The sequence below is a fragment of the Staurois parvus genome, unplaced genomic scaffold (assembly GCF_062004578.1).
Source record: "Staurois parvus isolate SC_StPar_1 unplaced genomic scaffold, SC_StPar_1.0 ptg000192l, whole genome shotgun sequence".
NCBI lineage: Eukaryota > Metazoa > Chordata > Amphibia > Anura > Ranidae > Staurois > Staurois parvus.
The window spans coordinates 8,505,734-8,517,843 of record NW_028317988.1 but is presented as its reverse complement, the minus strand read 5'-3'; the positions used below and the strand labels follow the sequence as shown (position 1 = coordinate 8,517,843).

Below are 12,110 nucleotides of genomic sequence, written 5' to 3'. Positions count from 1 at the left end.
AATATGAAACACAAACCGAGAGAAAAAAAGTGCCCACCTAGCCTGTCTTGGTCTCAAGCGCTTTGCCGTTCTTAAATATTCAAGGTTCTTGTGATCCGTAAAAATCAATATCGGGTGCACGGCTCCTTCCAGCAAGTACCTCCATTCCTCCAACGCTGCCTTGATGGCCAGGAGTTCTCGGTCCCCTATGTCATAGTTCTTTTCGGCCGAAGACAGTTTCCTGGAGAAAAATGCCACGGGATGCATCAGTTCCTTGATGCCCTTCCTTTGGGAAAGCACAGCCCCAACCGCGTTTTCGGATGCATCTACCTCCAAGATGTAGGGTAGTGAAGAATCAGGATGGCTCAATACTGGGGCCTCGGTGAATAACCTCTTTAGGGACTCAAAGGCTTCCTGCGCCTCAGATGTCCACTTGAAACGCACTCCCTGCTTGGTAAGTTGCGTGATGGGGGATACTAGGCCTGAAAAGTTCCTAATGAATTTCCGGTAAAAATTGGCAAAGCCAATGAACCGGTGAACCCCTTTTTTATCTAACGGCACCGGCCATTCCAGAACTGCGGAGATCTTCTGTGGATCCATCGCTATTCCAGTAGTAGAAATAATTAAGCCTAAGAAGGGGATACTGTGCTGCTCAAAACTGCATTTATCTGCCTTTGCGTATAACCCATGCAAACGGAGCCTTTCCAGCACTACTCTGACGTGACCCCTATGCTCCTCCAGAGATGCAGAAAAAATTAAGATATCATCAAGATAGATGACCACAAAAATATCCAAGAAGTCCCTGAACACATCGTTAATGAAGTGCTGGAAGGTGGCGGGGGCGTTACACAGACCGAAGGGCATTACCAGGTACTCGAAGTGCCCGAACCTAGTACGGAAGGCAGTCTTCCACTCATCTCCCTCCCGAATACGGACCAGATTGTAAGCCCCCCTCAAATCCAACTTCGTAAAAACAGATGCAGTCCTGAGTCGCTGAAACAGTTCTGGTACTAAAGGAAGTGGGTAACGGTTCTTTACCGTGATCTTGTTAAGCTCCCTATAGTCCACACAGGGCCTTAAGGATTTATCCTTCTTCTCAACAAAGAAAATACCTGCCCCGGCCGAGGACGTGGAGGGGCGTATGAACCCCTTCTGAAGATTTTCCTCAATATATTCCTTTAGTACCCCCAGTTCCTTTTCTGACAGAGGAAAGATCCGCCCGAAAGGTACCTCAGATCCCGGGAGCAGATCGATTGGACAGTCGTAGGCCCTATGCGGAGGAAGGTTGTCAGCGCCCCGCTTGCTAAATACGTCAAGGTACTTATGGTAAACTAAAGGGACGAGTTGTGTCAGCTCCATGTCAGTATCTACGCAGAATAGTGTGCGTGGGGCCTCCGGCTCATGTGGACAACAATGCTCTTGGCAGTATGGAGAGCCGAACCGGAGGGTACCGGCTTTCCAATTAATCTGGGGGTCGTGGGCCCGCAGCCACGGAAGCCCAAGAATAATTGGAAACAGAGGGGAGGAGATAGCATTCAAACACAGGAATTCCCGGTGAGTCTTGGATATAGTCACACAGAGAGGCGGGGTCTCCCGATCCACCACCCCAGACTTGATCCGAGATCCATCGGCTAGGAAAATATTAAACCCACATTCTTTAACCTGTAAGGGAATCTGGAATCGAGCCGCGAAGTCCAGATCCACAAAACAGCTACAGGCCCCGGAATCAATGATCGCTGTTGCCGTCACGACCCTTCCGGGGAGCTGGAATGAAATGGGTACCGCTAAATAATTGACATTGTGACTGGCTGTGGTAGGTGTGGCAGAGTAAACAGAAGTGCACTTACCAGCCTTCACTGGACAGGAACGTACCATGTGGCCAGCTTCCCCACAGTAGAGGCACAGGTTGTTGCGGCGGCGTCTTTGACGCTCTTCAGGTGTTAGGGAGGGACGAGCTAGCCCAACTTGCATTGGTTCCGGCGTATCCAGGGGTTGTGGATTGCGATTCCCAGTAGGGCTACTGACTGGTCCTGGAGCATGGGGAAACATCCAAGCAGGCCTCAGGCCCTGGCCTGACCTCTCCATCCTGCGTTCCCGCAAGCGTCGGTCGATCTGAATAGCCAGGGTCATGAGATTTTCTAGTGTGGCTGGTATGCCTACCCTGGCTAGTTCGTCTTTCATGGACTCAGACAGGCCTATGCGGAACTGGTTGCGCAAGGCAGCATCGTTCCATTGCGTGTCTCCCATCCACCGCCTGAACTCACCCGCATACTCTTCTGCAGGCCTACGACCTTGCCTGAGAGACTGAAGGGCCGATTCAGCTGATGCTGCTTGTTCGGGATCATCGTAAAGGAGGCCCATCGCTTCAAAAAATGCTGCCACAGATTCCAGCTGAGGTGGTTGCTGGACCTCTAATAGTCGATGCGCCCATTCTTGGGGTTCATCCAGTAGTAAAGAAATAATAAACCCCACCTTCACGGTCTCTGTCGCGAATGTACGTGGCTGGAGCCTAAAGTACAACAGGCAGGCATTACGAAATGCTCTGAACTTGGTGCGATTCCCACTGAATCGTTCTGGGACAGGAACATGAGGTTCTGGCATAAGTGTAGGTGTAGGTGCTGCTGGTCCGGCCAGGGTTTCAGGGGTACCACTGGCCGGAGCTGAGGGACTATGATCTTGGGGGGCCGAAATAGTGGTGGTTAGGGTCTGGATCCGACCATCCAAGTGATTATAGCCCTCCTCCAGCGCCCTTACCGCCTGAGTAAGAGCCGCCAGATGCTGGCACATGTTTTCCAGGGGGGATGGTCCTCTTCCAGGTTCCGTCATTTTTGGCCGTTTGGTACTGTTATGCCGCCTGGCAGCGTCTCTAGCAGCCCACCGCACGGACGCTCCCAGGGCGCGGGGTCTAAGTCCCAGCCTGCTGTTCACCAGGGCCCCTGATGGTGGGGATGGACTTGGTGCAGACTGAAACCAGGTCGCGACCCCCGAGTGCGTCCTGCGGTGGTAGAGAATACTGACAGGGGAGTGCAGGAACGGAATCTACTTTGGAAGAGGCAGACAGATACACAGGTCTGATCCAAACCGGATGGATGGATGGATGGATACGGTATGCGTGGTCAGACAGGCCGGGTCGGTATTATGCGGGCAGCGAGGTACAGAGGAGCGAGCTAAGAATGGTCAGGTCACAAGCCAGGTTCAGCAGGATGCGGGCAAATACAGTACCAGGGATCAGACAGAAGAGAAGTCAGGCAAGCCAGGGGTCAAACAGGAGAGAGCAGGATCAGGAACAAGCAGAGGTCGGCAACGGAGTATACAGCAACACAGGAACAGGATACAGGACACAGGATACAAGACCAAACGGCAACTAACATACCTGTTCCTACGTTTAAATAGCCCGCCTCCCGCTGTCATTGGTGCCAGGCGCGCGTCCGTGGTCCCGAGTGCGCATGCGCGAACCCCGCTGCTGCCATGCGCGGCCAGGTCCTACCGCCCGCCGGGTAGAGAGAGTTGGTGTTCTGCGCATGTGCCACCCGACGCGATGCCACAGAACACCGGGATCCTGACAATCCTCATCCTCAGAAGAAGAAGAAGAGGATGAGGATGAGGATGAAGAAGAAGAAGAAGTAGGATGAAAATAAGCATAATTCCAAGCCGGCAAAAAGTGTATGTGCAGAGTTCCTCTATTCTGCAGATACACTTAGAGGAGCTCTGCAGATACACTTAGAGGAGCTCTGCAGATACACTTAGAGGAGCTCTGCACATACACTTTTTGCCGGCTTGGAATTAATCTTATTTTTATCCTACTTCTTCTTCTTCTTCTTCTTCATCCTCATCCTCAGAAGAAGAAGAAGAGGATGAGGATGAGGATGAAGAAGAAGAAGAAGAAGAAGTAGGATGAAAATAAGAATAATTCCAAGCCGGCAAAAAGTGTATGTGCAGAGCTCCTCTAAGTGTATCTGCAGAATGTCATTTATGGAAACAAATGGATACAATGTTTCAACTGCTGTATGGAGGGAATGTCCCAGAACTGTCAGAAATAGACAGAAACTGTCACAGAACTGTCCTTCTTCTCATCCTTCTCCTTCTTCTCATCCTTCTTCTCATCCTTCTTCTCATCCTTCTCCTTCTTCTCATCCTTCTCCTTCTCCTCATCCTTCTCCTTCTTCTCATCCTTCTCCTTCTTCTCATCCTTCTCCTTCTTCTCATCCTTCTCCTTCTTCTCATCCTTCTCCTTCTCCTTCTTCTCATCCTTCTCCTTCTCCTTCCTCATCTCCAAGGGCATTTAAATTAAAGGTACAGTGTTCTGCACTAATTTAAAGGCTCTCTGAAGCCTAGAAACCCTTTTTATAAGTTAACTTCGTAGCGAATTAATTCGCATCGAATCGAATTTCTTCCTGGAATTCGCCGAATCAGCCGAATCGAATTTTTGAAAAATTCGCTCATCTCTAATAATAACAATAAGGCCCCTTTCACACTGACGGTCCGATCAGGTCCGCCTGTCAGTTTTTCAGGTGGACCCGATCAGAGACCTTTATGGACTGGCGGCTGTCAGTGAACAAGTGTCCACTGACACCCACAGTCACCCAATCTGATCCTGTACGCCAAAAACAGACGGATGGGGATCAGATTGGATGGCAGTAGGATAGAAATGGACAGGCGGTCAGTTTCCATCCAGCCGCCCCATAGAACACAGCAGGCAGTGTGTGTCCGCTCCGCAGTAGCAGAGCAGACACAGATCTGTCATCCGCCTGCTCAGAGGGATCCCCCACTGAGCAGGCGGATCTGATGATGGGTCAGCCCAATTTGAAAGGCACCTAACAGAAAATGCAGGCATTTTAGAAGAAAATTAAAAATGAATATATTTTATTTGCAGTGTTATTAGTAATAATAATAATAATAATAATAATAAATGCAAGCATTTCAAAAGAAAATTAAACGTGAATATATTTTAGTTGCAATATTATTAGTAGTAATAATAACAATAATAATAATAAGGATGATAATAAATAAAAAATATAGCATGCACTTCAGAAGAAATATAAAAACACAAATATTTTTGTTGAACTAATATTTTATTATTTTTATCATAATCATAATACTGAAACAAAAATCCATAGTGTGTTGTGTCCTGAGACGTGTGTTTTATCTTGTCATCAGTGAAGCACAGAATCATGTATACAATGAATCACAGATACAATGCTTCCAGGACAATAGGAAACATTAAAAGTGATTCTATGCAGGAAAAACTTGTGCTCCAGGTGAGGCTCGAACTCACAACCTCGGCATTGCTCTGCATTGTACTGCTGTATAAGTACCGCGCGCTAACCGATTGCGCCACTGGAGCTCTGACATAGTCTCTCCCAGAACGCTTTACCAGACTTGCCATAGGGCGGACCTGACACGTCACCAATCCCCGCCCCTTTGTAGTTTCCAGGAAGGAGGGAAGGTGTAGACGCGAGCAGCGGATGTTCTCTGTTTCTCCGACAAGAAAAATAACCGGGATAACGTGTAGCAGAGCTCCGAGTGTCCCGGCATTGAGGTGCGGAGACAGCACGGGGATCACTCCGCGCGAAGCATCGCTCTGCCCCAATGGTCGTGTATAGCTGTGTTCTAATCAGTGCGATGCTGGCCTCTAGCGGCAAATCTGTATTACTGCATTTCCACAATCTGACTGTAGAAGAGTAGATTGGATAGCTGCATCCTATAACCATTGGTCAAGTGTGTTTTCATTCACCCAATTTCACAAATTCGCCCTATTCAGGCAGCATTCACCCTATTTTCACCACACATTTACCTAATTTTAACCAATCACCAACTTTTCACACATTATTTGCCCAATTTTCACTAATTTACCTTATTTTTACCAAACATTCACACATTCAGCCATTTTAATTCACCCAACATTCATCCCATTTTCTCCCATCATCTACCCAATTTTCAAACATTATTTACCCAATAATTAACTATCATTCACCCTACTTTCACCTAACATTTACCTTATTTTCACCCATCACTCACACATTATTCGCCCATTTTTCATCCATCATTCACCCTATTTTAACCCTGCATTCACTCAATCATCAAACATTACTCAACCATCATTCACCTTATTTTCACTTAGCATTTACCTGATTTTCACCCATCTCCCAATTTTCACACATTATTTACCCAACATTAAACATTAGTTGCTCATTTTTCATCCATCATTCCCCCTATTTTCACCCAGCATTTGTACATTATTCACCCCCTTTTCATCCATAATTCACCCAGCATTCACTCAATTTTTACATATTATTCAACCAGCATTCATCTTTTCATCCAACATTTACCTGATTTTCACCCATCTCCCAATTTCCACCCATTATTCACTGTATTTTCACCACAATTCACACATTATTCACTGATTTTTCATCCACCATTCATCTCATTTTCACCCAACATTCAGCCTACTTTCACCCAATTTTCACACATTATTCACTTAATAATCAATCATCATTCACCCTGTTTTCACCTAACATTTACCTGATTTTCATCCATCACCCACATTCCACACATTATTTGCCCAAATTTCACCCAACATTCACACATTATTTGCCCATTTATGTCCATCATTCACCCTTTTTCACCAAACATTCACCCTATTTTCACCCATCATTCACTCAATTATCAAACATTATTCAACCATCATTCACCTTATGTTCACTTAACAGTTACCTGATTTTCACCCATCTGCCAATTTTCACACATTATTTGCCCATTTTCACACATTATTCACCCAACGTTAAACATTAGTTGCTCATTTTTCATCCATCATTCACCCTATTTTCACCCAGCATTTGCACATTATTCACCCACTTTTCATCCATAATTCACCCAGCATTCACTCAATTTTCACATATTATTCAACCATCATTCATCTTTTCATCCAACATTTACCTGATTTTCAGCCATCTCCCAATTTCCGCCCATTATTCACTGTATTTTCACCAAAATTCACACATAATTCACCAATTTTTCATCCACCAATTATCCTATTTTCACCCAACATTCAGCCTACGTTCACCCAATTTTCACACATTACTCACCTAATAATCAATCATTATTCACCCTGTTTTCACCTAACATTTACCCGATTTTCATCCATCACCCACATTCCACACATTATTTGCCCAATTTTCACCCAACATTTACACATTATTTGCTCATTTATGTCTATCATTCACCCTTTTTCACCCAACATTCACCCTATTTTCACCCACATTAATCAACCATCATTCACCTGATTTTCACCCAACAGTTTCCTAATTTTCACCCACCAGTCATTTTTCACACATTTACCGTTTTCACACAACATTCACACATTATTCACCTATCTTCATTCATCGTTCACCCTATTTTTACTTAACATTCACCTTATTTTCACCCATCATTCACCCAGTGTTTATGCGTTTCAGTCACGGATGAACCAATGCATTTCAGTTGCTTTTATTTCTGCACCCAAAACACACAGAAAGGTGATATGGTTGTCAATGTCATAGTTCACATCAGTGCTGGCAGTTCCAATGCGTTCCGGTTGCAGAAAAGTAGAACGAGCCGCATTGTTTCTGCACAGAACTGCACTGGAACTCAATAAAACACATCAAAAACGCCCCGGAACGCACGTGTCCCTATTTACATTAAAGAAAAAGAGAGGAAAAATTAACTGGAATGCATAAAAAAACACCAGAACATGTCAAAACGCATAAAAAATGCACATGCAAAAACGCATCCGGAGCGCATCTACACTGCATTTCTATAGTGTGGACCGCCCCTTACCCTCGGACAATAAAACTGGAAGCTGATTGGTTTCTATGCACAGCTGCACCTGATTTTGCACCATGCAGTTTTAGCACCTTTGTTGGACTGTAAATGACTGAGGAATTGTGGGTAAGAGGACACTACTGGGCAAGCTGAGGATATGTGAGAGCGTTCATGCGCCAGGAAATTGTTGCTTACTGTTTGTTTTGCCTCCATGAGCTCCCGGTCCTCTCCATTTCCCCCCTCATTTCTGTTTGTGTGGAATGAGCCGTGCATGTAAGGTGCAATCATGTGCAATGCTCTATGCAGACTACAAATCCCATAGTACATAGTCCATGACGGCAGTGGGCAAGAGAGGGGGGGCGACATTCCTACAAACAGCGGGACCATGGAGGATGAATGGAGCCACCCTCTAATAGGAACTCTGCAGCCAAACAAAAATGTGGAGATACATAGGAGGCTGGGAGCAACAGAAGGGGCTGTTCTGCATTAAGAATACATGCCTAGCGTGTAATTAGGGCCAAAATATACACATGACATACAATGGGTGTAGGAAAGAATCCCCCCCCCACGTTAAAAATAATCAAATTTTGTTGCTTTGCAGCCTGAAATGAAGACAGACACTGTTTTTGTTTTATCCAGTTGTATGTATAACATCCAAATGAAAGATATAACACCAACATGTCAGAAAAAAAAAATTAAAATGAAAAAACTCAAAAACAGAATCAATGAGTTGGAAAAAGGATTCCCCTCTTGACTTGTAAACTCAATCTGGTGCAGCTAATTACAGTTTCAATGGCTGACAAAGCCATGTGACTTCCAGCTGTGATCAGCTACAGTCATTCTGATTAGCTCAACATGAAAAGAGCTTTCCTGGAGCATTTCAGTAAAAAAAAAAAAAATATATATATATATACACTATATTGCCAAAAGTATTGGACCAGCCCTCCAAATCACTGGATTCAGGTGTTCCAATCACCTCCAGTGCCACAGGTGTATAAAATCATCACCTAGGCATGCAGACTGCTTCTACAAATATTTGTGAAAGAATGGGTCGCTCTCAGGAGCTCAGTGACTCCAAGCGTGGTCCCGTGATAGGTCGCCACCTGTGCAATAAGTCCATCCGTGACATTTCCTTGCTACTAAATATTCCACGGTCAACTGTTAGAGGTATTATAACAAAGTGGAAGCAACTGGGAACAACAGCAACTCAGCCACCAAGTGGTAGGCCACGTAACATGACAGAGCGGGGTCAGCGCATGCTGAAGTGCGCAGAAGCCACCTACTGTCTGCAGAGTCAATAGCTAAAGACCTCCAAACTTCATGTGGCCTTCACATTAGCACAACAACAATTCGTAGTGACCTTCATGGAATGGGTTTCCATGGCCGAGCAGCTGCATCCAAGCCTTACATCACCAAGTGCAATGCAAAGCGTCAGATGCAGTGGTGTAAAGCACGCCTCCACTGGACTCTAGGGCAGTGGAGACGTGTTCTCTGGAGTGATAAATCATGTTTCTCTGGCAATCTGATGGACGTGTCTGGGTTTGGCAGTTGCCAGGAGAACGGTACTTGCCTGACTGCATTGTGCCAAGTGTAAAGTTTGGTGGAGGGGGGATTATGGTGTGGGGTTGTTTTTCAGGGGTTGGGCTTGGCCCCCTAGTTCCAGTGAAGGGAACTCTTAAGGCATCAGCATACCAAGACATTTTGGACAATTTCATGCTCCCAACTTTGTGGGAAGAGTTTGGGGATGGCCCCTTCCTGTTCCAACATGACTGCGCACCAGTGCACAAAGCAAGGTCCATAAAGACATGGATGAGCCAGTTTGGGGTGGAGGAACTTGACTGGCCTGTACAGAGTCCTGACCTCAACCCCATAGAACACCTTTGGGATGAATTAGAGTGGAGACTGTGAGAAGGCCTTCTCTTCGGACATCAGTACCTGAAATCACAAATGTGCTTCTGGAAGAATGGTCAAACATTCCCATAGACACTCCTAAACCTTGTGGACAGCCTTCCCAGAAGAGTTGAAGCTGTTATAGCTGCAAAGGGCGGGGCCAACTCAATATTGAACCCTACAGACTAAGACTGGGAGGCCATTAAAGTTCCTGTGTGTGTAAAGGCAGGCCGACCAATACTAGTGTATATATACCATATGTCAGCCACTATTTGGCAGCCATCAGGGGTTACCTTTGTCGGATTCTGAGTGATTACACCGGATGGGGGATTGTCTCTCTCTCTCGTATCCAGCTTCTAAGTTCCCCGTCAGTAGTGTATTGGTCTTTACCAATGGCATATTCCCCGTCAGGTGACTATTCTCATACCTCTATCGGCCCTTGGCCCTTACTCTTCTGATTTCATGCATAAGTGAGTATTTCATGCAATATCTTTCTACTTTTGTAGATTACTAATGGCCTTTTTCCATAGAATATCATCTCCAGCTGTGATCTTTTCCTTCCACCCATTTGCTGCACGTGTGGCCTATGGTACTTGTGGCTTCTAGAACGTTGGGAACGAAGTTCAACTTAGTGAGAGTCTTATTGCCTATAGCTTGTCAGTGAGTTGTATATTCATGCAGATGGATGCCTTTATATACTGTATATATATATATACTACACAGTTATTCTTCATTCAACTATATACTTACCTTGTCCCTATGGTGCCCTTATTCAGCTTCCCGATGTGCCTCCATGTCCAGTCATATAGACCTGGCGGTCCCAATGTCCTCTCTTCTCTTCCCTTCCCTTCCCCTCCTCTTCCCCTTCTCTTCTCTCTTCTCTTCCTTCCCCTTCCCCTTCCCCTTCCCCTTCTCTTCCCTTCCCCTTCCCCTTCCCCTTCCTCTTCTCTTCTCTTCTCTTCTCTTCTCCTCTCCTCTCCTCTCATTAGGTGTTCTGATGTTTTCTTACATTTGTAAATAATAGTTCCATGCTCTAATGTCTTGGTATGATTGGTTACTGTTTCTGTATCTTAATATTACATATGAATGTCTGTTTTCCCACTAGATGCACCAACTATCTCCTGAGGAAGAGACTCGTTGTCATGAAACGTGGAGCAAAAATGAACTGGAATTGGAGTTCCCCGGCTGGATGAATGAATCATCACAAACTGGTATCCTACATGGCACCGGACTGACACCCCTAATTACCGGAGGGGGGCAACCTATTCCAATGTCTTGTAGATGTAGTCATGTCTGTTCACACTGTACACATTCAGCTACAAGCGGGTTTGTGTCATTGTACACGTCTTCCTTCTTTGTAATCATTAGGATGGTAATAAAGAAGGTAACAATGTAACAAATGTTCAGTTGTGAGGTGTATGTGCCCATAAAGTCCACATTCACACATTCTCCACATTACATGTCTTGTATCATATATATATCGTTTATTTATTTGTTTTTATGTTTTTGACTGAAATGCACCAGGAAAGCTCTTGCTGAGCTGATCACATTGACCACAGCTGCTTACAGTTGAAAGTTAAATGGCTTTGTCAGCCACTGAGAATGTGATTAGCTGCACCCAACTGAGCCAATTTTTGGAGGGGGGACCCTCAGTCATTCTGTTTTTGATTTTGTTTTCCTGGCATGTTGGTGTTATGTCTTTTACTTGGATGTTGTACTAGTACAGTGAATAAATTTGGATAAAACAAAAACTGTGTCTGTCTTCATTTCGGGCTGCAAAACATCAAAAAACACTTTTCACCCAAACATGCATCTACTTTTCACCCAACATTCACCCAGTCACTCACTTGTAACCCAACATTCAACCAATTTTCACTCAACATTGACCCAGCATTCAACTACATTTCACCCATTCACCCACTTTTCACCCAAACATTCACTCAGCTATTCACCCATAAACATTTAACCCAAACATTCACCCACTTTTGCCTTTATTCACCCACTTTTTATCCAAGATTCACCCAATATTAAACCAAACATTCACCTACTTATCACTAAACCATTCCTCCACTTTTCACCCAAAATTCACCCAAACATTCTCCCACTTTTCACCCAACATTCACTGACTTTTTCACTCAACATTCACCCACTTTTTAAACAACATTAAACCATTTAACTACTTTTCACCCAACATTCACCCACTTTTTCACTTAACATTAAACCATTCACCCACTTTTCACTCATTCACCCATTCACCAACTTGTCACTAAACCATTCACTCACTTAAATATTCTCCTACTTTTCACCCAACATTCACTGACTTTTTCACCCAACATTCACCCACTTTTTACCCAACATTAAACCAAACATTCACCAACGTTTTACCCAACATTCAACCAAACATTCACCAACTTTTTACCTAACATTCACCCACCTTTTCA

The 12,110-nt window shown here is 44.8% G+C and overlaps 1 non-coding gene across 1 annotated transcript; it reads right to left on the bottom strand.

The window, feature by feature from the left end:
- Positions 1-5,229: 5,229 nt before the first annotated feature.
- On the bottom strand, positions 5,230-5,323 carry TRNAI-UAU (transfer RNA isoleucine (anticodon UAU)). Its single transcript has 2 exons — positions 5,286-5,323; positions 5,230-5,265 (listed from the first exon to the last, which is right to left on the bottom strand). It is a non-coding gene; the product is annotated as a tRNA-Ile (tRNA).
- Positions 5,324-12,110: the final 6,787 nt, after the last annotated feature.